Below are 22521 nucleotides of genomic sequence, written 5' to 3' on the forward strand. Positions count from 1 at the left end.
TCGTCAACCCGAAAGGCATAACCAACCATTCGAAAAGGCCCCCCTTGGCTTTGAAGGAAGTCTTCCACACATTGGAGGGTTCGATTGGTACCTCGTGATATCTGAACTTCAATTTGATCTTGCTAAAATATTTTGCCCCCTTGATTTGGTCCAGAAGGTCATCAATCTATGGGATCGGGTACCTATTCTAGACAATGATCTTGTTTAGTGCCCAATAGTCAATACAGAGTCTCCTAGTCCCATCCTTCTTTTGTACCAATAGGATCAGGCTCCCACAAGGCGATGAACACAGCTGGATGTGACCTTTCTCCAACAGCTCTTGAATCTGCCTCTTGATTTCTTCATTCTCCAGAATGAAGCATCGATAGATTGGTCCATTGTGCAATGACGCACGTGGGGTCAGATCGATGGAGTGCTTGACCTGACAGTGTAGAGGCACCCTTGTGGGGGAGGTGAAGATGTCCTCATACTCCTCCATGACCTTGTCCATCTGTTGTTGTCGTGTAAAGGGGCCTTGTGTGGAGGTCATGGCTGCCATCTTCTTCTTTCCTTAAGGGTGTATCTTCTTTCCCTGAGGGCTATCATCAGGAAAACAAATTTCCTGACTTTGGAAATGAGATTACTGCATTGTTTTGTAGTAACCAAAGAGATTGCGGTAGGTTGTGCTACCTCCGGCATCCTGTACTACTTATTTCCCAAAGTAACAATAACAGCGCAAGGCCTTTACTCATACACAAAATGTCACTTCCACAAGCATGGTTGGCCTAATCATACATCAAAAACATCAAGGGGAGCAATGTCACATGATACCTCATCTATGAAGGGCTTGATACTGTATGGAAGGTGACACTGTTGGCTCACACAAAGATCCCATCCTTGGTGAAGCCACTTGATGGTGTATGGTTTTGGTTATGTTGTGGTCAGTAAGACCAGTTGCTTCACAACCTTTGCTAAAATGAGGTTCTTTTGGCTCCTGTTGTCGACAATGAACTGTAGCGGGGAACCCTTTACCCACATCTGCGAGTGGAAGAGGTGCTCCTCCTCCTCTTGATATTCAGGTTCCTCCTTCTGAATCTTTGTGGTGGCAATGGTATTGTTGGGCTCCACATCGATAATCTGCTTCCCTTTTTCATTCCCCTTGTTGGGTTTTGACTCACAGTCAGAACATTCATCTGATTTCGAAGCCTTCATCTCGGCCACCAGTGACTAATTGGCCAAACACTCACTTGTGTTGTGAGTGGATCTCTTATGGAACTCACACCACTTTCCCGTGTCCTTCTTCGGCTTCATAGTGTTGTTCTTTGTTCTGCGGTTTGGGCATATATTTCCCTTTCTTCGGATTCACGGATCAAAAGTATCACTTCTTTTGTTTAAAGTTTTCCTTGATCTTGACGACGTATCGGCACGCGTGCCAATTGAGGAGATGGCCAAGAACTCCATCTCGTATTAGATGTACCTATGTAGGAATCCGCAGTACCTGAGTACCAAATGTTTCTCAGAATCCTTGATACCCAGCTTCGTGCGAAGGGTCCCTTCCCTGCCGCAGCGTTGTCCACTTTATGTATTTATCCTCATAGCTCCTGAAAGGGTAGTAGTGCTCCTTGATGGCATCCCGGAACGAATTCCAAGTGGGTGTGGATGAAAACAGTGAGGTTGTACTTTTATCCTTCTGCTCACAGTAGGTTTCCTACCAATCCTTGACATGGGTGGCGGATTTGAGAAGAGAAAAAGTAATCTTTTCTCGGCTGGAAAAATCATGAACAGAAAAATATCCTTCTAGCAAATTTAACCATTTATTTATGACGTCTACATCTATTTGGCCCTCAAATAATGGAATGTAAAAGTTTACTTGTACCTTAAAAGGAGTGGAGCCTCCAGAGTGGCTGCTGGATGTGGATATGTCGTCGGTGGGTAACCGTTGAAGGATCTGGGAAAAGTTATCCATCATCGCATTCCTTTGTTTCTCGAGGGCCTCCTCGAGAAATATTTTGATAGGATCTCCTGCCCCCTCGTCTTTCTTTTCTTTCCCCATGGGCGGTCGTTGGGGCTTGCGAGGCAGATCTTGCAAAGGTTCAATCAGATTGAGCCCTAACTCCTTATATCTTGACCTCATTGGGGACATGCAAAGAAAAATAGAGAAAGGGCAGACTGCTCTGATACCACTGATATGGATTTAAACAAGAATGCAAAAAATTACAGATATAACCATAAAGACAAAGATGCAGTGGAAATAACACTTCATTTCATTAATATCAATTACTGAAATATGCTTACAAACAGAATGGAAATAAGGCTAGCTCGAGCGATGGTAGCTTATCTATGAGAAGAGATGTGGGGGATACATGCCCCTGATTTGTGTTACAATGAGGCTCAAAGTCATATTTATTATTGAGAAACAATGGAAAACCCTAAACATCCAAAAACCTAACCCTAGGAGATGAAGCGCCAAACTATGGGCCTCGTTTGGGTAAATTGGTACATCAACTTCCCAGGGTCGTAACTTTGGCATACGATTTCCATTTGATGCACACAATACCTCGTTAGAAAGATCTATCTGAGGACTACAACATTGGTCCATGACCCACATTGTTCTCGGTTTTCCCAATAAACATCATTTATGGCCTCAAAACAGTGCCAGAAGTTTAGGACCCAAAAAACTGCCAAAATTAGTAAATTGTGCTACAAATAAGGAAACTGAAAAACTAAAAGAAACAATGGTGGGGGTCCATGTGGAATAGGAGGGTGGCCACCAATATCCACCTAGATTATTCCTCCACCCTTAGGAAGCAATGGTCCCCATGCGTTGAGTTCCTCCATGAGATGAGGAAACTTCTACTAAACCTAGTCCCAGGTGAGCCACTTACCTTGGTGAAGGAGTTGGTATGCTTTGACAACTCGATATAGTTGGATCCTTTTCTGTCGAGTGTTCTTGATCTACGTGTCCATGATCCAATCAGTCGTGGCTTGTTCCATGCAATCTAGATTTAACTCTGTAGGTGTGAGCTGTTATGCAATGTCTGATGTGTCTAGTAATGGTGGGAAGTATGGTCGAAGGCAATCCGCATTGAACATTGGGTGCAAGCCAAGGAATGGTGGAATGTTGAGCTCAAATGCATTGTCTCCCACAACCTTGGTAATGGTGTAAGGACCATATCAGAGTGGTTTGATTTTCCGATAGGCTCCGATAAGGCATTCCTTCTGCAAATGCAACAAGACATTGTCACCCACCTGAAACTTGTGTGGCACCCAATGTTGATCATGTCACTACTTGTATTTGGCATTTGATTTTGTCCAGAATGTCGTGGACTTATTGGTGGATATGTTGGATGTGCTTAATGAATCTATTTTCCTTATTGGCTTCAGACTAGACATAAGCTGTATCTGCCTTAGTAGATGCAAATGGTATGGCCACATCAATGGGACATAGTGGCTGGAATCCCAATTCCACCTGAAAATTGTTGTGGCCAATCGAGCTATGGAGAGCCTGGTTATAGCTGCGCTAGACATAGGGAGGCTCTCATCCCATTTGCGTGGATGCTTTGAGTTGTACATGGGCATAATGTGTACAATCATCCTATTGACGACCTCTGTCTAGCCATAAGTTTGAGGATGGAAAGTTGTGGACTTAGTGAGCTTGGTGTCCAGCATTGACCAGAGACTGGATCAAAATGTACTTAGGAACCTACTGTCCTGATATGATATGATAGACTATGGGATACCAAATTGTACCCACACTCGTTCGGAGAAGAGTTTAGTAGTGGCTTTTGCTATGATATTCTTCTTGCAAGCTACCATAATGGCCATCTTTGAAAATCTATCGAGGACCACAAAAACACAGTCGTTTCCATGCTTAGTAGAAGGAAGGCCCAAAATGTAATCCATGGAGATGGATTCCCAAGGTCGACTAGGGGTAGGCAGCGGAGTATAGAGGCCTTGCTTCTTGATGGTCAGTTTGTTAATGGCGCGGGCAGTGCAGGATCTGATGTAATTCCCAATATCTTGTCGAAGATTTGGCCAATAGAAATACTTCTAAGTACTACCACTATTTTTCTCGACCCCGAAATGCCCAATAACCTGACTGTAGTGCGCTTCCAAAATCATCTTGGCATGCTCACTTGAAGGAACACAAAGGTGTCCCAGGTGGCATAAGAGGGTATCCTAGAGGTGAAAATCTGGAACTTGCTGACCCTCCAAGAGTGTCTGGTATGTGTGGCTGAATTCTAGGTTGCTTTTGTAGAGAAGTGGTCAATCAGAAGTCTCGTGCCCACAAGAGTTGAGCATGATGGTTAACGCCATGATCGGTGGTCGACTGAGGCAGTCTAAAACATTGTTGGCGCTGGCCTTCTTATACCTGATATTCAAATGGAATTGTTGTAGGTATACAGACCACTTCTGATGGTGATCATTCTGCAAATTCCCTTGCTCTGTATGAATTGCAAGGGTTGGTGGTCTATGTGGATGACCGTTTCGTTCCCCAAAATGTAATGCTTCCATTTTCGGCATGCCTCCACAATGGAATACATCTATTTTTCATAAGTGGGATATTTCCAAACTATGTATGAAAGTGTCTCACTGTAATATGCCACTAGATGCCCCTATTGAGTAAGGATTGCCCCAATAGCATAGTCAGAGGCATCTGTCTCGATCTCAAATGGTTGTTGCAAGTCTAGTAATGTGAGAACTAGTGCAGAGCAGACCAATGCATAGACCAAAATAATTTTGCTTTAGCTCATCCCTTGGTGACTTGACTCAAGGGCCAAGTGATATGAGATAATCCCAACATGAATCTGCGTAGAAATTGGCAAGACCCATAAAGTTGCAGAGCTCTGTTAGAGTGGTTGGGGCTAGCCAATCCTGAATGAATTGGATCTTGGCTAGATCCACATGCACCTCCCGTTCATCAATAATGTATCCAAAATATTGAACCTAGGTCATGCCAAAAGTGCATTTCTCCAAATTGGCTGACAACTTCTATTGCCATAGAGTTTGGAGAACCTGTCGAATGTGGTAGAGGTGCTCTTCCCAACTATGGCTGAAGATCAGGATGTCATCCAAGTATACCACTACAAATGAGTTGGTGAATGGCCGTAAGATGTCATCCATCAACCTTATGAAAGTCATAGGAGAATTCTTCAACCCGAAAGGCATAACCAACCATTCGAAAATGCCCTCCTTGGTTTTGAAGGTAGTCTTCCACACATTGGAGGGTTCGATTAGACCTGGTGATATCTGAACTTCAAGTCGATCTTGCTGAAATATTTTTCCCCCTTGAATTGGCCCAAAGGGTCATCAATCCATGGGATCGAGTACCTATTTCGGAAAGTGATCTTGTTCAGTGCCCGATAGTCAATACAGAGTCTCCAGGTCCCATCCTTCTTCTCTACCAAAACGATCGGGCTCCCAAAGGGCGATGAAATCGACTAGATTTGACATTTCTGTAGCATCTCCTGAATCTGCCTCTTGATTTCATCATTCTCTAGAACGGAGCATCGACAAATTGGTCCATTGGGAAATGACGCACCTGGGGTCAGATCGATGGAGTGCTTGACCTGACAGTGCAGAGGCACCCCTACGGGGGAGTGAATGTGTCCTCGTACTCCACCATGACCTTGTCTATCTATTCTTTTCGTGTGGAGAGGCCCTATGTGGAGGTCGTGTCCACTATCATCTTCTTTCCCTGAGGGCGTATCATCAAGAAAAAAAAATTCCTAGCTTTGGAAATGAGCTTACTGCATTGTTTTGTAGTAACCAAAGAGATGGTGGTAGGCGATGCTACCTCTGGTATCCTGTACAACTTATTTCCCAAAGTAACGATAACAACGTGAGGCCTTGACTCATACACAACATGTTGCTTCCACAAGTATGGGTGTCCTAATAATACATCACAAACACCAAGGGGAGAAACGTCACATAATACCTCATCCGTGAAGGGCTTTATGCTGTGTGGAAGGTGACAATTCTGGCTCACGGGAAGATCCCGTCCTTGGTGAAGCCACCTAATGGTGTATGGTCGTGGGTGTGTTATGGTCAGTAAGCCCAACCTCTTCACGACCTCTGCCATAATGAGGTTCTTTTGGCTCCTATTGTCGATAATAAACTGTAGCAGGGAACCCTTTACCCACATCTACGAGTGGAAGAGGTGCTCCCCCTCCTCTACATCTCCAGGTTCCTCCTTCTAGATCTTCGTGGTGGCAATGGTGCCATTGGGCTCTGTTATCACTCAGGTTGTTCCCCAAAGTTGTAAGAAAGGGAATACGGCCGAGGTAACCACAAACCAATCTTTTAGATACATGTTCTAGCCAATCTGCATCCAGAGAGGGCTCTCTCTTTATGATTTATTGTTGTTTTGACATATGTTAGGCTAGTTACGAAGTTCAAAGGTTTTGTTTTGGGTTTGGATGGTGGAATTCAATAGAACAGTGAGGCAAACTGAATAGTTCAGTCCATTGGGCATGATGGAGTCAAAGAAGGATGGCTTTCTGGATTTGGTTTCTTAACAGAGGATGGTATCACAGAGCAAGGTAGTCAAACATGGAACGAATATAAGTTGGAATCAGATGGAATGGGCTCAATGGATGAAGGGCAATTAAGAATCCTTCAACATATTGAAAGAGAGAAAATGGGTGATTACTGGTAAGGAGCAATTAAGAATTCCTTAGCAAATAGTCAATATGCAAGAATCAGGAAGCAGGAGCAACTAAGAATTCACTGCTTATATTAATTCTGAAGAAAACACAGAGAATAATAAAGACTGAAGACAGAGTGCAGTTTAAGCAAATTCTAAATTAATCCTTTTCTTTACCATTCAGATTATGAAACACAGATGATATAACAAACAAGAAAACTGTAAAACATGAGATAAAGGGGACTTATTGATCCGGAGTTTGATTCAAGAATTCTGTGACAAGTCTTCGACATCAATTCCTCATCCAGTAGGCCAGACAACAGATGGTCCCAACAACTTTTTATTCCAAAATTTTCAGTATTACAGCCAAAATCTATGAATACCCACCAACCCCAAATACTTCGTTTGGGGGTTATTTATACAAAATATCTTATGGGGATAATATCTAGTGACGACTAATCCCTTTTTACAAAGATAGAGACAAACAGTCTCGAAAACAGGGAAAAGATAAATTGATGCCGTGCTGGCTGCTCTGTCTTTGTCGGATGTGCTGGATGCAAGCTCTGCGAGTCGGTTTACAGCTGTCTTCCATTGATATTCTGTGCTAGCTACTCCGTCTTTTTCGGACATTCTTTGACCCTGATCAGATATGCTTCGACTTGCTTTAGCCTCATTTATCTTTGTTTATCTTATCACGGAAAAATAGCTTGAAATCTACGTTTACTTAAGAGAAATTTACAAAATCCCCAACATGTCTTCCCACCATTGTTGCTCTGGCAATTTATGCTTCTAAAGTTTCCTCAAGGTTTCATCAGATTCTGTATATCTGAAAAAATTAGGCTGGAGCTGAAACAGATGTTTTACCTCATGCTCAAGAAAGAATAAGTTCTCTAAGTTATCATAGAGAATTTGGCCTATGGGGAGTTCTTTTACTCCTGAAGCACTTGTTGATGAACTAACTTGATCAGCAACATATTTGTTCAACTTATGTACATAATCTGTGTGTTTCATAAGCCGGTCATTATTTCCTAAAAGACTTGGTAGTCCTTTATCCTGCAAAACTGTAAACCTTTCCATGAAAGAATTAATTTCTACTTGCATATCCTGGCATCTTCTTTCCAAATTCTACGTTAAAGTTCTCTTGGTTAGAACTCTTTTGATTTCCAAAATGGTGCCTGTCCTGTTCCATGAAAGAATTAATTTCTACTTGCATATCCTGGCATCTTCTTTCCAAATTCTACATTAAAGTTCTCTTGGTTAGAACTCTTTTGATTTCCAAAATGGTGCCTGTCCTGTCTGGGATGCCAAGTTGTTCCAGTCGTTCCCTATTTCTGTTATTCAAAAATTGTATGAGCTGGTTGGCTTGATCAGGCATTTGTCAAAATAAAGCTCTTGATTTTTTGAATTTCTCCATGTGCTGCATTCACTAAGTCAATCTGCTCATAAATAGTTTGGATAGATGGCCAAACATTATTTAGGGATTGATTGATGTTGGTCCAAAGAATTCCTTTGATTTCTGCCAGAGGCTTATCCATAGTGAGATCTTTCTCTAATGTTCTCACTTTTCTCTCTAATGCTTTAACCTCTCTTATTTTCTCTACCACACTTATCTTAGATTTATCATAACTCTTTTCTACTTTTGCCAATTGCTCTTTCACTCGCTTCAATTCTGACACTTGGAGTTTCAATTCTTCCATGGCCTTTATCAATTCTTCTGTGCTCATATTAGTACTGCTGCTTGGTGCTATTGCTGTTGTTTTTGTACCTGTAATTACTTCTGTTGTGGCTGTTGGGACACTAGGAGCCAATGCTAATCCAATTGTTGAGGGGACTGTAGTTGTGACTGTAGGGATTACCTCAAGTGGCTGGGAGGTCGACTCTCCTTGCTTCTCTTTTAATGCTTTTTCCAGTGCCTGCTCTGTATCAGTTAATATTTCATTAAGATTCATGAGTAGGTCCATCATGTATTCCTCTGATTTCTGCTCTATGATTTCTGCAGTTTGAGGGTGCCTTGAAGGAGGTAGCTTCAGTTGTTTCCTCAGGGCAGCAATGTCCTCTTCCTTCTTCTTGATTAGTGCCTTTATGCCTTTAACATCTTTGGGGTCATGTCCCAGTTCCATGATGATCTCTTCTAAGGATTTGATTCGGTTATCCTTGGCCAGAGAAGAAGCTTTCTCCCAATGCAACTAAGTTGTTGTGTTGTCTAAGGAACTTTGTAACTACTGGGCCAACATTGCTTTGCCAGTTAGTGTGGAATAAACCATTTCCCAGTCTGTTTGTGAAGTTCAATTTGGTCCAGTGGATGAATGTCTTTGGCTAGGACCTCCAAGTTTGTTCTGATGTAATCTATTTCCGACTGGGGTTTCTGTACCTTTGGCTTAAAATAACTCATTAACATTTTGCTTTCTTTAATGTCATAGGAAAACATCAATCTTTGCTGGGTTGAGGGGGCCATTTTCAAGTATTGATTATAGATCTCAATTCTAAAGAGATCATTCCTGGCCTTTATATCTGTGAAAATTTTCTTAATGTCTGAGGCTTGTTTTCTTTGTGGCCTGGTGGACGACACCTCTACACTGTGCTGCCTTTCTAGCTCCTGCCTATGGGAGCTAGTTGATGTTTCTATCACTGGCGAAGTCTGCTGGCTGACCACCCTCTCACCTCTTAGATTGTCTGTCGTTTTTCAATAATTTACTCTTCTGAAAGAGGATTCAGTCTTTGTCTCTTTGCTCCTGGTTGTTCAGCAGGTCCACTGATACGTGTGGCCTCTTCCATGTCTCTCTTCTTGCTTCTTTCCTCATTTAGAGGAGTTTGTAGTGCTGGAATTTCTGGTGCTCTAGTTTGGGCTGGAGGAATTTGCCCCTGATTCTGTTCTTTTGACGTTGCTAGATGATCTGTCATTATAGGATGCTCTGTGGTATCTACCTCTTTACCCTTTGAATTCCCTGTGACTGATGTGCTGGTTTTCTGTGTAGGCTGTTGAGAAGTTCCAGCAGAGGACGTTCCAACTCCTGATTGTTGAGGCAGTTTGAAAGATACCTATCCAAAAGAGTCTAGGTCAAGGGTTTTTACAAGATCTTTCATAGCTTTTTCCATCTTTTCTTGCTCACTAATCTCTTCTATTAATGTTCCTTCTACCCATTCTTCTTGATTTGCATACTATTCAATTTCTAGGATCGTATGATGTACATACACTGGTAGCCTGTTTCTTACCCTTCTGTCACTTATGAAACTACATGGGTCATATGGCGCCCACTGAAAACTCTTCTTCAATCTAAGGTGGTCTTCTAAGATCTTTTCAGCATCTTCCCATGCATCCCTAGAATTGATGACATAAGGGCCTAACTGGTTTTTGATTCTCAGTTGAGCCTTCTTCTTTACATTACAAAAGTGGGTTAAGTCTGCATAGATGATCTGCCTGAAATATTCTAATGCAAATAACCTCATGGGCACATATCTAGGCAACTTGAAAAGGCAAACTTCACATCCATACATTCTTATTTCTGTTTGATTCTGGTAGAGGTACCAGCCACCTATCCTGTACTGTTTGGAAAGCTGCAAAATCTTCTTCATGTCACCAATAATACTAGGAGGAGGAGCTCCTATCAACAGAGTAGAGACTGGGTGTACAAATAAGTCAATGAATTTACTATAGGTATAAGGGGAGTCACAGTTATGGAAGACTGAGCTCCAAAAGATCACAGACCTCCGATTTCCTTTTGAGTCTAATTTCCTGATGGGAAATGGAAAGTTGTCTAGATGATAATATAACAACAGATGGTATATAAAAGAAGTGTATTTGAAAACTCCTTCTCTATCCAAATTCAGGAATTGGTCATGGATTTTGTTGGCAATAAAAGTGGCATAGTCATACTTGACAGCAGGGGGCTGTCCTGGAGTAAAGATAGATAATAGAACCAGGGTGATATCATCCACATATTCACTAGACTTAAATCCCAAGATCAAGGATATCATGTCAAGAATGAGTTTTCCAGTCTCAGTGAACCAAGTATGTAAATAGGGAGGTGGGCCTTGGGGCTGGCAATTTGGTTTCATGAACATCTGAGCAATACGGGTTATCTCTGAGTTGGGCAATTGAGAAGCTTTTTCAAGCAAAAATCCCATGGAAAGATGAGCAAGGGGCTCAGTGGAATGGAAATGTATCATCTCATTGATGGATTCAGCAATTATGGAAAAAAGGACAATTTGGGAAGGTGACATAATTGCTCTGTGGACAGGGTCATAGCTGGCACAGCATTGGTGAATGATGTCGGGGAAAACATGGACTGAGGGAAGGAAGCACATGGGAAGGTTTGATTCCCACAGTCCAAAAATATCAGTGTTTCTTACATAACTATCTCTAATTTGGTAGAAGTTCTGAAGATGATTCCTGTCACCAGATAAGTCTTTTATTTGGAAATCTCTGTCGGCCAAGGGCAGATAATTTAAGCCTTTATGGGGAGCATTGATGGGTGCGACGTTCAAAGCTGTGGGGGCTTCCATGTTTGGTTCTTGTGTATTCAAACTGGAATTTGAGCTTCTGTGGAAAGGATGGACAAAACAACAGTTTTGGCATCCCTTTATGGTAGATGCAAACTATTTTTTAATTGAATTTGGTTCTCACAAGCAGAATTTTCAGCGAAGAACTGAAATGTACAGGGTTGCCGGTAAAATGGATAAATATCTGGATTAAGGAGGAAATTTGAGTAACTGCATATCGAATGAAGGATTGTAGAGCGCGTTGTTGTGGTCTCTTTGGCCAGGTGGTGGTTGAAAAGCTGGTACAGTGGCTCTAGTCGTTATTTTGCATGGGAGCGTGAACAAAGAGAATTACAGCAAAAATGATATTTCGTCGTTTTTTAACGAAATTCGATTTGGCGGGTATTTTTGGCATTTATTGAGCGGATGACGTCAGCATGATGGGACATCTTGTCGTTTAGCGGGGGTGGTAAGCGGTTTACCCCGCACCGCTTATGGGCTTAAGTGGTTTCGGACGGGGGGGCCGCGAGCAGCGCGGGAGTGTGACGCGTGTCCTGGTACGGGCGGCGATACCGCCAATCCCCCGGGTGGTAAAGTTCGGCGGATGGAGGGCTAGCGATATAGATCTTGGTCGTCTGACAGGAGGGCGCTGATCGGACGGTGGGCACTTGTTGGAGGTGGCAGATGGTTAAGGCGCGGGACCGACACACAATAAATTAAAGTTTTATAATGCATCGGGGTTATTACAATTGGTTCACGGGGTTGCGGGTTTGGTTATTTAATTAACCAGAGGTTAATAAATCCCGAGGTTATGCGCGCGAAGGGTTATTACAAGGTTTTGGATAAACCTTTAATCCCCAATTACATAGTGATATGGTTTATAATTAAACCGGGCGGGATATTTAACATTTTGAGGATTATATTCTAAATACATAATATGGGAAGGGGTTTATTTACAAGGGATTTTAATATAATAAATGTTAATTTGTTAATATGAAACTTTTGAAAGTGAATGCACGCTAAGAATAATGTTACAAAACTTAGGCAAAAGGGGAAAAATATGGATTTATACAAGAAATGAGGCCATTTCCCTAAGTAAAAATGGGGTTTTACCTAGGCATCTGATGAAAAAAGGGAATGAATGACTTGGATATTAAACAGATCTTAATATCTCTGGGGGAATTTAGTAAATGATTTGGGAAAGTGATGAAGGGGAGTTAGTCATGCTTTGCTTGAGCTGTATCCAAACATTTGCCATGGTACTTGTGATAATAGTAAGATGAACAACTTGAGAGACAAAACCTATCACAAGTCTCATTCTGCAACACCAAAACTGCCTACCCAACCTACTGTACCTAACATTTTTTCTTCTTTTTCTTTGGGTGCACTTGGACTGGAAAACCCTCATCAATTTTCTTTTCTTTGCATGATAATCCTATCTAAGTTTGCCCTTATTTCTTCCAAGGGCTTAGATTAAATAGTTGAGCTCCTTAGCTTCTCTACCTATCTACTTATCTGCCAAAATTAAACAGTTTGGATAGATTTTTTATTCTCTATCTCTAAAACAAGAAATTCAAACATGAACTGGCCAAGATTAAGCTATCTGGCCATTCATCAATTATGGTAAAAATTTCAACAAGTTGTACATGATGCTTTATTTACAGAAAATGAAATAGTAGTGGCATTTGGACTTGCACACTTTCCTGGTCTTTTTATTTGGGGTTCATTTCTTTTCATTTTTTCTTTTGACCATTTTTTTTTTTACCCTTTTATTTTTCTTTTAGGGTATACCCTCTTTACATTTTTTAAATTTTTTGATTTTTTGAAAATATGGAAAACCTTTGCAACAAGAAAAGGTATGAACATATTGCAGAGCTAATCAAGTCAATCATGAAATATGACACCTATTGGTATAGGAGCATAACAGGCTCCACATCGATAATTTGCTTCTCTTTGTCATTCCCTATAGGTTTTAACCCTGTATAGAAATTACCTGCATAGGAATTATAAAACATAGAAAATAAACAATGCGAGAACATAACACATAAAACACATATACAAAGAGATTTTCCCCTGGATCCCAAAACCGGGACTACCATATTGATATTTCATTATTTTCCTTTCAATGTTACAGTACATATTTATACATGCCTAAGCATCCAATACCATGGACCGAAAACCATCGTGTCCAAAACCATGCACAAAACCATAGGTAGGTCTGCCCAACCTAATATAGGGTCGAAAAAAACATTTCCCGCGGCGCTGCCCCAGACCCCGTAGAGGGGGCTAACCACCTCCCTCAAGCCCCTGTGACCCCCCCCCCCCCCCCCCCCCCCGTTGCGCAATCGACACAATGAAGCAAGGGCTCCGGCCCCCCTCTAACTAATTCAGGTGGATCTCTAGACACTAGGGGCATGAAAAAGGCTCAAAATTCAAAGTGGCAAAAAGTCAATGAATTTGGCATCAAATCGAAGCGCTCGTCACCCTGATTCCAATGGTGTGCACATCACTCTAACCCGAGTCCATATGAATAATATAGAAGCATTCAAAGTTGTGGGTTGACTTACCCATGTGGCAGTGTTAAGGAGGGTGCAATTTGGCAAGAATCCGGCATCGGAATTTGTGGGTCCATTAATTTGTCTCCTAACGCCTAAGGTTCTGGAAAATCCCCAAAGTGGCGGTGGTTATTAATTTCTTTAAAAATAAATATATAAAAAAAAATATATATTAATGGGGCAGTGGGGTCAGGTGGTCATGACCCCACTGCCCCTGGTACCCACCAGAACCACATAACAAAAAACATATAAATTAAGTGGGGTGGGCAGCCATGACCCCGCCACCCTGGAGCCCACACAACCACATAGAGTTAAATATAGTGGGGGGCACGGGCTATCAACCCCACTGCCCCTCCACTTAACAAAAACATTACATATATGGTGGGGCGCGGGCTGTCAACCCCACCGCCCCTCCACCTCTCCAATGTAACGAAGCTGTCGGCGGGGGAAAAGGGCATGGGCCACCAAAACAGTGGACCTGCCACCCCAACATTTAAAACAAATTTTGTTTGGTGTTAAAATGGGGAGGGGCGGGATTTGATCTCCCGACCCGTCCTCAACTAATTTTTAATGTTTTCCATTACACCAACCAACTTCTTGTTAAGACCACCCATCAAACTTATACTTAAACCTTTTTTGCACAATGTGCCGGGAGGAGGAGCGCACACGCAGTTCGAGGCAGATCAATTTGCAGGTCGTGGAACCATGAGCAGTGTAGAGAGGGAAGCAGAACCATGATCTGAGAAATTTCTCCAAGGGGCTAGATTTTCACTTTGTTAGATTTCGACAAATTTTATATGGTTTCAGCATTTCGTGACGCTACAAACTCAATGGTGCTTTCCATTTCTCCAAAAGAGTTCTCCATTTTTTAGCCATTTTCCAAAATGGAGGTATAAGACACCTTTTTTTAAATGATGATTATTCTCTTCTTTCTCATGCCACTTAATGAATGAAGGCCTCCCCATTGATTGAGTAGGGCCCAAAGACGTAGTCCAAATCGGACGAACTCCGTTATCAAGTCTCTTGTATTTTTTCATGCTTTTATGTGTTTCTCCTCTTCTCTCATGTGCACATTAAATTTCTATGTTTAAGCTACAATTTATGCATGTAATTCTTTAATACATCTATAAGCAAAAGATATTGGATCAAGTGGTATTGGAGTAGGTCTTTGTAGATGTGAATTGCATGTTTGTATGCTAACAAGAAACAGGCTCTGAAGAGGTGAAGGGAAACTAAAGTCTTTTGATCCCAAAGCGGGGCGTGCACATCGAAGGAGAAACATGGCAGATGAAGAGGCTCGTTATGAAGAGGAGCTCAATTTCTACAAAACCTTCTATACAATGGTAGAAAATGTTGGTCAGTTGCTTTCAAGGCTGGAGAAAGAAAAAGGGAAAAAGGCAGAAGAACAAGGTTCAGTGCATGGAAATGGTGAAGAAGAACCCCCTCCTTCTCCTTCCACGAGTGAAAGTTCTTCTTCCTCTCATCACCATCATCATAGAAATTCAAGGGATGCATCTAAGAAACCTTTCTTTAAATTAGATGTCAAATTTGATCTTCCCATGTTTAATGGTGAAAGTAATGCAGAAAAGCTTAATAACTGGATTAGGCAAATTGAAATCTAACGCGGGATTCAACAGATCAAATAGGATGAGGCAAAGATTCAGCTGGCCTCTCTTCGGCTGAGTAGCACTGCTCTCGTCTAGTGGGAGAGCAAATTGTGAAGTAGTAAGAGTGTGGGTAATCTTATTTTGTCATGGCCTAGTTTCATTTCTGCATTAAAGGAACAATTTATCCCTTGGGTTATAAGAAAAAAGCCTTAATGGAATGGCAATACTTAAGGCAAGGAAGAGGTCAGGATGTTCAAATCTTTACAGAGGAGTTTAGAAAACACACTTAAATTGGGCATTGCACTTGACTCACCTGAAGTAGTAACTAAGTATATTGGATCATTGCATAGTTACATTAGACACTCATTATTATTGTTTGAGCCAACTACTATTGACTAGGCCAGTGTAAAGGCCATTCATCTTGAGAACAGGGGCAAAAATGAAAGAGATGATCATTTCAAGAAACCACCTTTCAAACCTCCAAATGGAAAACCAAAAGTGAAAGGAAAGGGAAAGGAGAAGAGGACGGCATAAACCAAGAAAGATGAAGGAGAAAGGCCTTATTGCACTCACTGTAAAAAGGAAGGTCTGATGACAATCATTGTTGGAAAGTGTACTTGGAAAAGAGACCAAAGAAGTATGGAGGAAAAGGAAAGCAAAAGACAGCGGAAACTATGCAGCAAGACCTTGGATCCGATTCCGAAGATGAAGCATTGATCACAACAGTAGGAACAAAAGGTACTCTTACAACTCATGTTAATTTTGAATCACATGAAGGCACTAGTTCAATAGATGAGTCTCTTCCTAATGAATGAAAGATAATTGAGTTATTTCATATTAGATTTGTCATAAATCATACAAAAGTGGAAGCTCTATTTGTTATCGGATCCCAAGCAAATTTAATTTCAGAGTCCTTGGTAAAGAAGCTAGGCTTAGAAACCAAACCACATCCAAAAACTTACTCGCTTGGATGGATACATGATAAAGAAAAATCGAATGTAACCAAGCAGTGCAAGGTTAAATTTTTGATCGCTTCTAAGTTAGTGGATGAAATAGAACTTGATGTGATACCATTGGATATCTGTGGCATGGTGTTAGGGAGTCCATATCTATATGATAGAAAATCAATCTTCTTTCGTCATGAAAACAAATACCAAATCACAAAATATGGGGTAGAATATATTGTAAGGGCTCATCAAACTAAAATTAATGCTAGCCTTGTAAGCATAGGACAAATGAAGAGGTTGGTGAATTCCAGTAAGGGTTACATGCTTATGGTTGTAAGGGAGAAAGATGCAGAATTATCCGATGCTTTCCATGGTTGTGATCATGTGCATAAAAAGGAATTATGTGAATTAATTTCTAACTATGATGAGTTGTTTCAGGAACCAAGGGGATTACCTCCGAAGAGGGAAATCCAACATGAGATCCATTTGCATCATGACACTCCTTTACCAAATATTGGCATGTATAGGTGTTGACCATTGAGATGATGGAGATAAAAAATTAGGTGCAGGAACTATTGAACCAAGGGGTCATCAGACCGAGAGCACTTCTTCCATGCGGCTCACCGATTGTCTTAGTGCCGAAGAAAGATGGCACATGGAGGATGTGCGTGGCTTACCGAGCACTAAAAAAAATCACGGTGGAAAATCGTTACCCTCTTCCACGCATTGATGATTTACTAGATCAGTTAAATAATGCTATCTATTTCACCAAATTGGATTTGCGTAGTGGTTATCACCAAGTCCGAATTGCAAAACAGGATGTGTGGAAAACCACCTTCAAGACCAAACAGGGGTTGTTCGAATGGATGGTGATTCCATTCGGACTTTGCAACGCTCCAACCACTTTCATGAGGGTCATGAATGATCTCTTTAGGCCTTTCATTGATGAATTTGTTCTTGTATATCTAGAAGATAGTATTGTCTTTAGTAAAAGTTGGAATGAACATGTATGCAAGGAAAGTGCTTGATGTATTGAAAAAAGAAAAACTCTATGTAAAATTGTCAAAGTGTGAGTTTGGGAAAACCTCTTTGGTTTACCTAGGTCATATTGTTGGTCATGGTCAGTTAAAAATTGATCCTTCTAAAGTTGAAGCAATTGTAAATTGGCATAAGCCTACTAGTGTAACTAAGGTTCACAGCTTTTTGGGTGCAATACAATATTGGAGGAGATTTATTGCCAATTTCTCTATTATTGCAACACCTTTACACACATTAACAAGTGTAAAGCAGGTCTTTCAATGGGGAGAAAAGCAACAATAGTCCTTCGAAACATTGAAAGAAAAGATCAACACCGCACCGGTCATGGCCTTACCAGATCTCCAACAGCCATTCGAGATCGAGACAGATTCCAGCAGATATGCCATGGGAGCTGTATTGATGTAGCAAAAGAAGCCGATATGTTACCATTCGAAGAAGTTCTCTCAGGATGTGATAAACTATCCCACTTATGACAAGGAGTTTTATGCCTTGGTCCAAAGTGTAAAAAAGTGGAAACACTACCTGATCGGCAAGGAGACCATCATCCATACGGATCATCAGCCCTTGCAGTATCTTCAGTCACAAACCAAGTTTTAACAATCTCATCATTTCAAGTGGATGGGTTTTCTTCGGCAATTTCATCTGGTAATAAAGTATAAAAAGGGCACTAGCAACAAAGTGGTCGATATGCTATCTCGCCCTCCTATCTCTGCTTCTGTTATTTTGCATAATGATTCGTTATCTTTTGAAAGTTATGTTGAACAATATGCTAACGATGATGACTTTAAGGAGATTTATGAAAAACTAACCCATGGTTCATAGGTGGACAACTATCACTTGCAAGGGAAACTGTTGTATCACCTTGGAAAATTGTGCATACCCATGGGGGAAAGGGTACATGTAATCTGGGAGGCCCACACCTCCCTTGTGTCTGGTCATTTTGGTGTTGAAAAAACTTTGTGTCATGTACAAAGATTTTGTTTTTGGCCTCATATGAAGAACATTGTGACTCACTATGTAAAGGGATGTGTGATGTGTTCTATTTCAAAGCCCTCTAATAGAAAACTCGGGCTCTACACACCACTCCCTATTCTGAGTCGTCCATGGGAAAGTGTGTCGATGGATTTTGTAGGAGGTTTGCCTTTGTCTAGAAAAAGTCACGACTATTTGTATGTCGTCGTTGACTATTTTAGTAAGATGCGTATTTTAATGCCTTGTACAAATCATATTACTGCAGAATGGACTGCTTATCTTTTCTTTCAGCATGTTTGGGAACATTTTGGATTGCCCACATCAATTGCGTCAAATCGGGACTCTCGCTTTCTCAAAGAGTTTTGGACCAGCTCGTGGAAGATGATGGGCACCAAGTTGAAAAAAATCACGACATTTAATCCACAAAACAACAAACAGACAGAGGTTTTCAACCGCACCATGGTACACTTGTTACAAGGCTATTGTGGGAAACATCCTAAGTTGTGGGATGAGCATCTTCCACGTGTGCAACATTCCTACAATCGAGTAGTGCACTCATCTACGCATCGTTCACCATTTGAAACATGTTTTGGCTACCTCCCCAAAGATCCTTTTGATATGGTCTTTGGAAGGGAAGATGACTCTAGTGGACGTGATGATATGGACAAAGCGCACCAGTTCATTCAACGGATCTAGTTGATTCACCAAGTAGTACAGGAGCAGTTGGAGAAAAGTCAATCCCGGTACAAGGTTCGACATGACAAACACCGAGTCAACCATCAATTTCAAGTGGGCAAAAAAGTGTGGTTCCATATCACCAAGGACAGGATGAAGGGAGAAGGGAAGAAGTTGCGACCAATCTGGTACGGTCCATTCACCATCTTGGAGAAGATTGGAAACAATGCCTTCCATATCGATTTGCTGACATATATGCAAATGTACTCCATAGTGAATATGGAAAATTTAAAGCTGTATGAGCCACCATTGGTTATGGACATCGAAGAGGTGGGAACAATTCCTACAGTTGATGACTTTGCACCAGAGTATCTCGATGAGTTACTTGAATATATTCTCCTTGATAGAAGAACCAGGACTTCACCATGGGGAGATGCGGAATACCTTCGAGTTGGTTTCAAAGGGATGCACCCAAACAAGGCAAAATAGTTGGAAAAATAAAGAGTGAGGGAACAATTTCCTCACTTGCCAGTTGACTGATAAAGATTTTTACGGTCCAAAATCTCCTCAATGGGGAGGATTGATCTAGGTGGATCTCTAGACTCTAGGGGCATGAAAAAGGCTCAAAATTCAAAGTGGCAAAAATTCGATTAGCTTGGAATAAGATCGAAGTGCTTGTCACCCTAATTCCAACAGTGTGAACAACACTCCAATCTAAGTATGTATGAAGAAGATAGAAGTAGTCAAAGTTGTGGGTTGACTTATCCATGTGGTAGGCTTAAGGAGGGCGCAATTTGGCAAGAATCCGACACCAGAATCTGGCCAGTTTTCCAGGTGAATTGTGGGTCCGTTAATTTGTCTCCTAATGCCTAAGGTTCTGGAAAATCCCCAAAGTAGCGATGGTTATTAATTTGTAAATATATATATATATATATATATATATATATATATATATATATATATATATATATATATATATATATATATATATATATATATATATATATATATATATATATATAGATATTAATGGGATGGGTGACCATGACCCCACTACCCCAGGTACCCACCAAAACCACATAACAAAAAACATATAAATTAAGTGGGGTGGGTGGCCATGACCCTGCCACCCCGGAGCCCACACAACCACATAGATTTAAATATAGTGGGGGGTGCGGGCTGTCAATCCCGCTATCCCTCCACTTAACAAAAACATTACATATATGGTGGGGCGCAGGCTGTCAACCCCGCCGCCCCTGCACCTCTCCAATGTAATGAAGTTATCGGCGGGGGAAAAGGGCACAGGCCACCAAAACAGTGGACCCGTCGCCCCAACAGTTAAAACAAATTTTGTTTGGTGTTAAAATGGGGAGGGGCGGGATTTGATCCCCCGACCCCTCCTCAACTAATTCTAATGTTTGCCATTACACCAAACTAACTTCTTGTTAAGTCTGCCCATCAAACTTATACTTAAACCTTTTTTGCACAGTGCGCCGGGAGGAGGAGCGCGCACATAGTTCAAGGCAGATCAATTTGCAGGTGGCAGAACCATGAGCAGTGCAGAGAGGGGGGTGGAACCATGATCTGAGCAATTTCTCTAGGGGGCCAGATTTTCACTTTGCCATATTTCGGCAAATTTTATATGGTTTCAACATTTCTCGACGCCACGAACTCAATGGTGATGTCTGTTTCTCCAACAGAGTTCTCCATTTTTCGACCATTTTCCAAAATGGAGGTATAAGACTCCTTTTTATAAATAATGATTGTTCTCTTCTTTCTCATGCCACTTAATGAATGAAGGCCTCCCCATTGATTGAGCAGGACCCGAAGATGTAGTCCAGATCGGACGAACTCCATTATTAAGTCTTTTGTCTTTTTTGATGCTTTTATGTGTTTCTTCTCTTCTCTCATGTGCACATTAGCTTTCTATGTTTAAGCTACAATTTATGCATGTAATTCTTTAATACATCTATAAGCAAAATATCTTGGATCACTAACCCCCCGGTTAACTAGGGGGACTAGTCGTGGAAAGAATATAACACAACCCAACATTCTCCCACTTGTTGTTTTCTTTCCATAGGGAGCCGCACGAGAGCTTAGTCATTTATCCAACCCTGCAACGCCCATTGTTTATCTACACCAAGAAAACTTCTCAGAGCTCACAAAATTTTTCAATACATCTGCAGTATTCTTCAAAGTGTTCACCTTTACCAGCAACACCTTTTTGTCTTCTATCATATCCCTCACAAAGTGATACTAGACATCAATGTGCTTTGTATTTGAATGATAAGCAGGGTTCTTTGCCAAGAAAACTGCACTTTGACTGTCACAATCTATCCTTATATCTCCCTGTACTAACCCCATACTTGAACACAATCTATGTAACCAAACTGTTTCCTTGCTTGCATGAGTGGCTACCATGTATTCTACCTCTGTAGATGATAGTGCCACTATAGATTATTTCTTACTCATCCAACTGACTGCACCTCCAAATAGGTTAAACACATACCCACTTGTAGATCTTCTCTGATCTAGATCTCCAGCCTAGTCTGCATCAACAAAGCCATGAATATCCAAGACTCTGTCCAATCCTAGTCTTCCTTGGTAGCACAAACCATAATCACTAGTGCCACGCAAATACCTGAAAACCCGCTTCACTGCTGTCCAGTGCTCCTTCCCTAGTTTTGACATAAACTTGCTCAATGCTGCCACTGCATGTGCAATGTCTGGTCTAGTACAGACCATTGCATACATCAGGCTACTGATTTCACTTGCATATGGAACACGTGACATGTCCTCTTCCTCTTCTTGTGTCTTGGGACACTATTCAACAGATAACCTCACACCTACAGGAATAGGAACCTTCACCAGTTTACTATCCTACATATTAAACCTCTGCAGTATTGTCTCGACACACTTCCTCTGGTTTAACCAGAGCTTCCTCTTTGCTCGATCTCTTTTAATTTCCATGCCCAAAATATAGTTTGCAGCACCAAGATCTTTCATGTCGAATTTGGAGGACAATTGGGTCATCAAATTCTGGATAATTTCTGTCATTTCCAACCAGCAACATATCATCCACATACAGGACCAGATAATAACATGGTCACCAATTAATTTAAAATACACACAGTGATCTACTTTTCTTCTGGTGAAGCCAAGTCCCCGTATAAATGTATCAAATTTTTGATACCACATCCTTGGTGACTGTTGTAACCCATACAAAGACTTCTTTAACTTTCATACCAGTTCTTTCTTACCCTTCACTGCAAATCCTTCACGTTTCTTCATGTATATCTCCTCTTCTAGATCCCCGTGAAGAAATGATGTCTTCACGTCCATCTGTTCTACCTCAAAATCAAAAGCCACAACAATAGATAAAAGTAATCTAATAGAAGCTATCTCGTCAACAGGAGAAAAAATATCACCAAAATCAATTCCCGGCACTTGGGAATAACCTTTTGCTACCAATCGAGCTTTGTATTTCTCCACCTTTCCTTCAGAATATGTCTTCTTCTTGAAAACCCATTTGCTGCCAATGGATTTCCTTCCATCCGGCGACTCCACCAGATCCCATGCCTCATTTTTGTGCAAAGATTCCATTTCATCAACCATGGCCTCTT

The sequence above is a fragment of the Pinus tabuliformis genome, chromosome 1_2 (genome assembly GCF_031772625.1).
Source record: "Pinus tabuliformis cultivar Carrire ecotype Pingquan chromosome 1_2, CPIR1, whole genome shotgun sequence".
NCBI classification, from domain to species: domain Eukaryota; kingdom Viridiplantae; phylum Streptophyta; class Pinopsida; order Pinales; family Pinaceae; genus Pinus; species Pinus tabuliformis.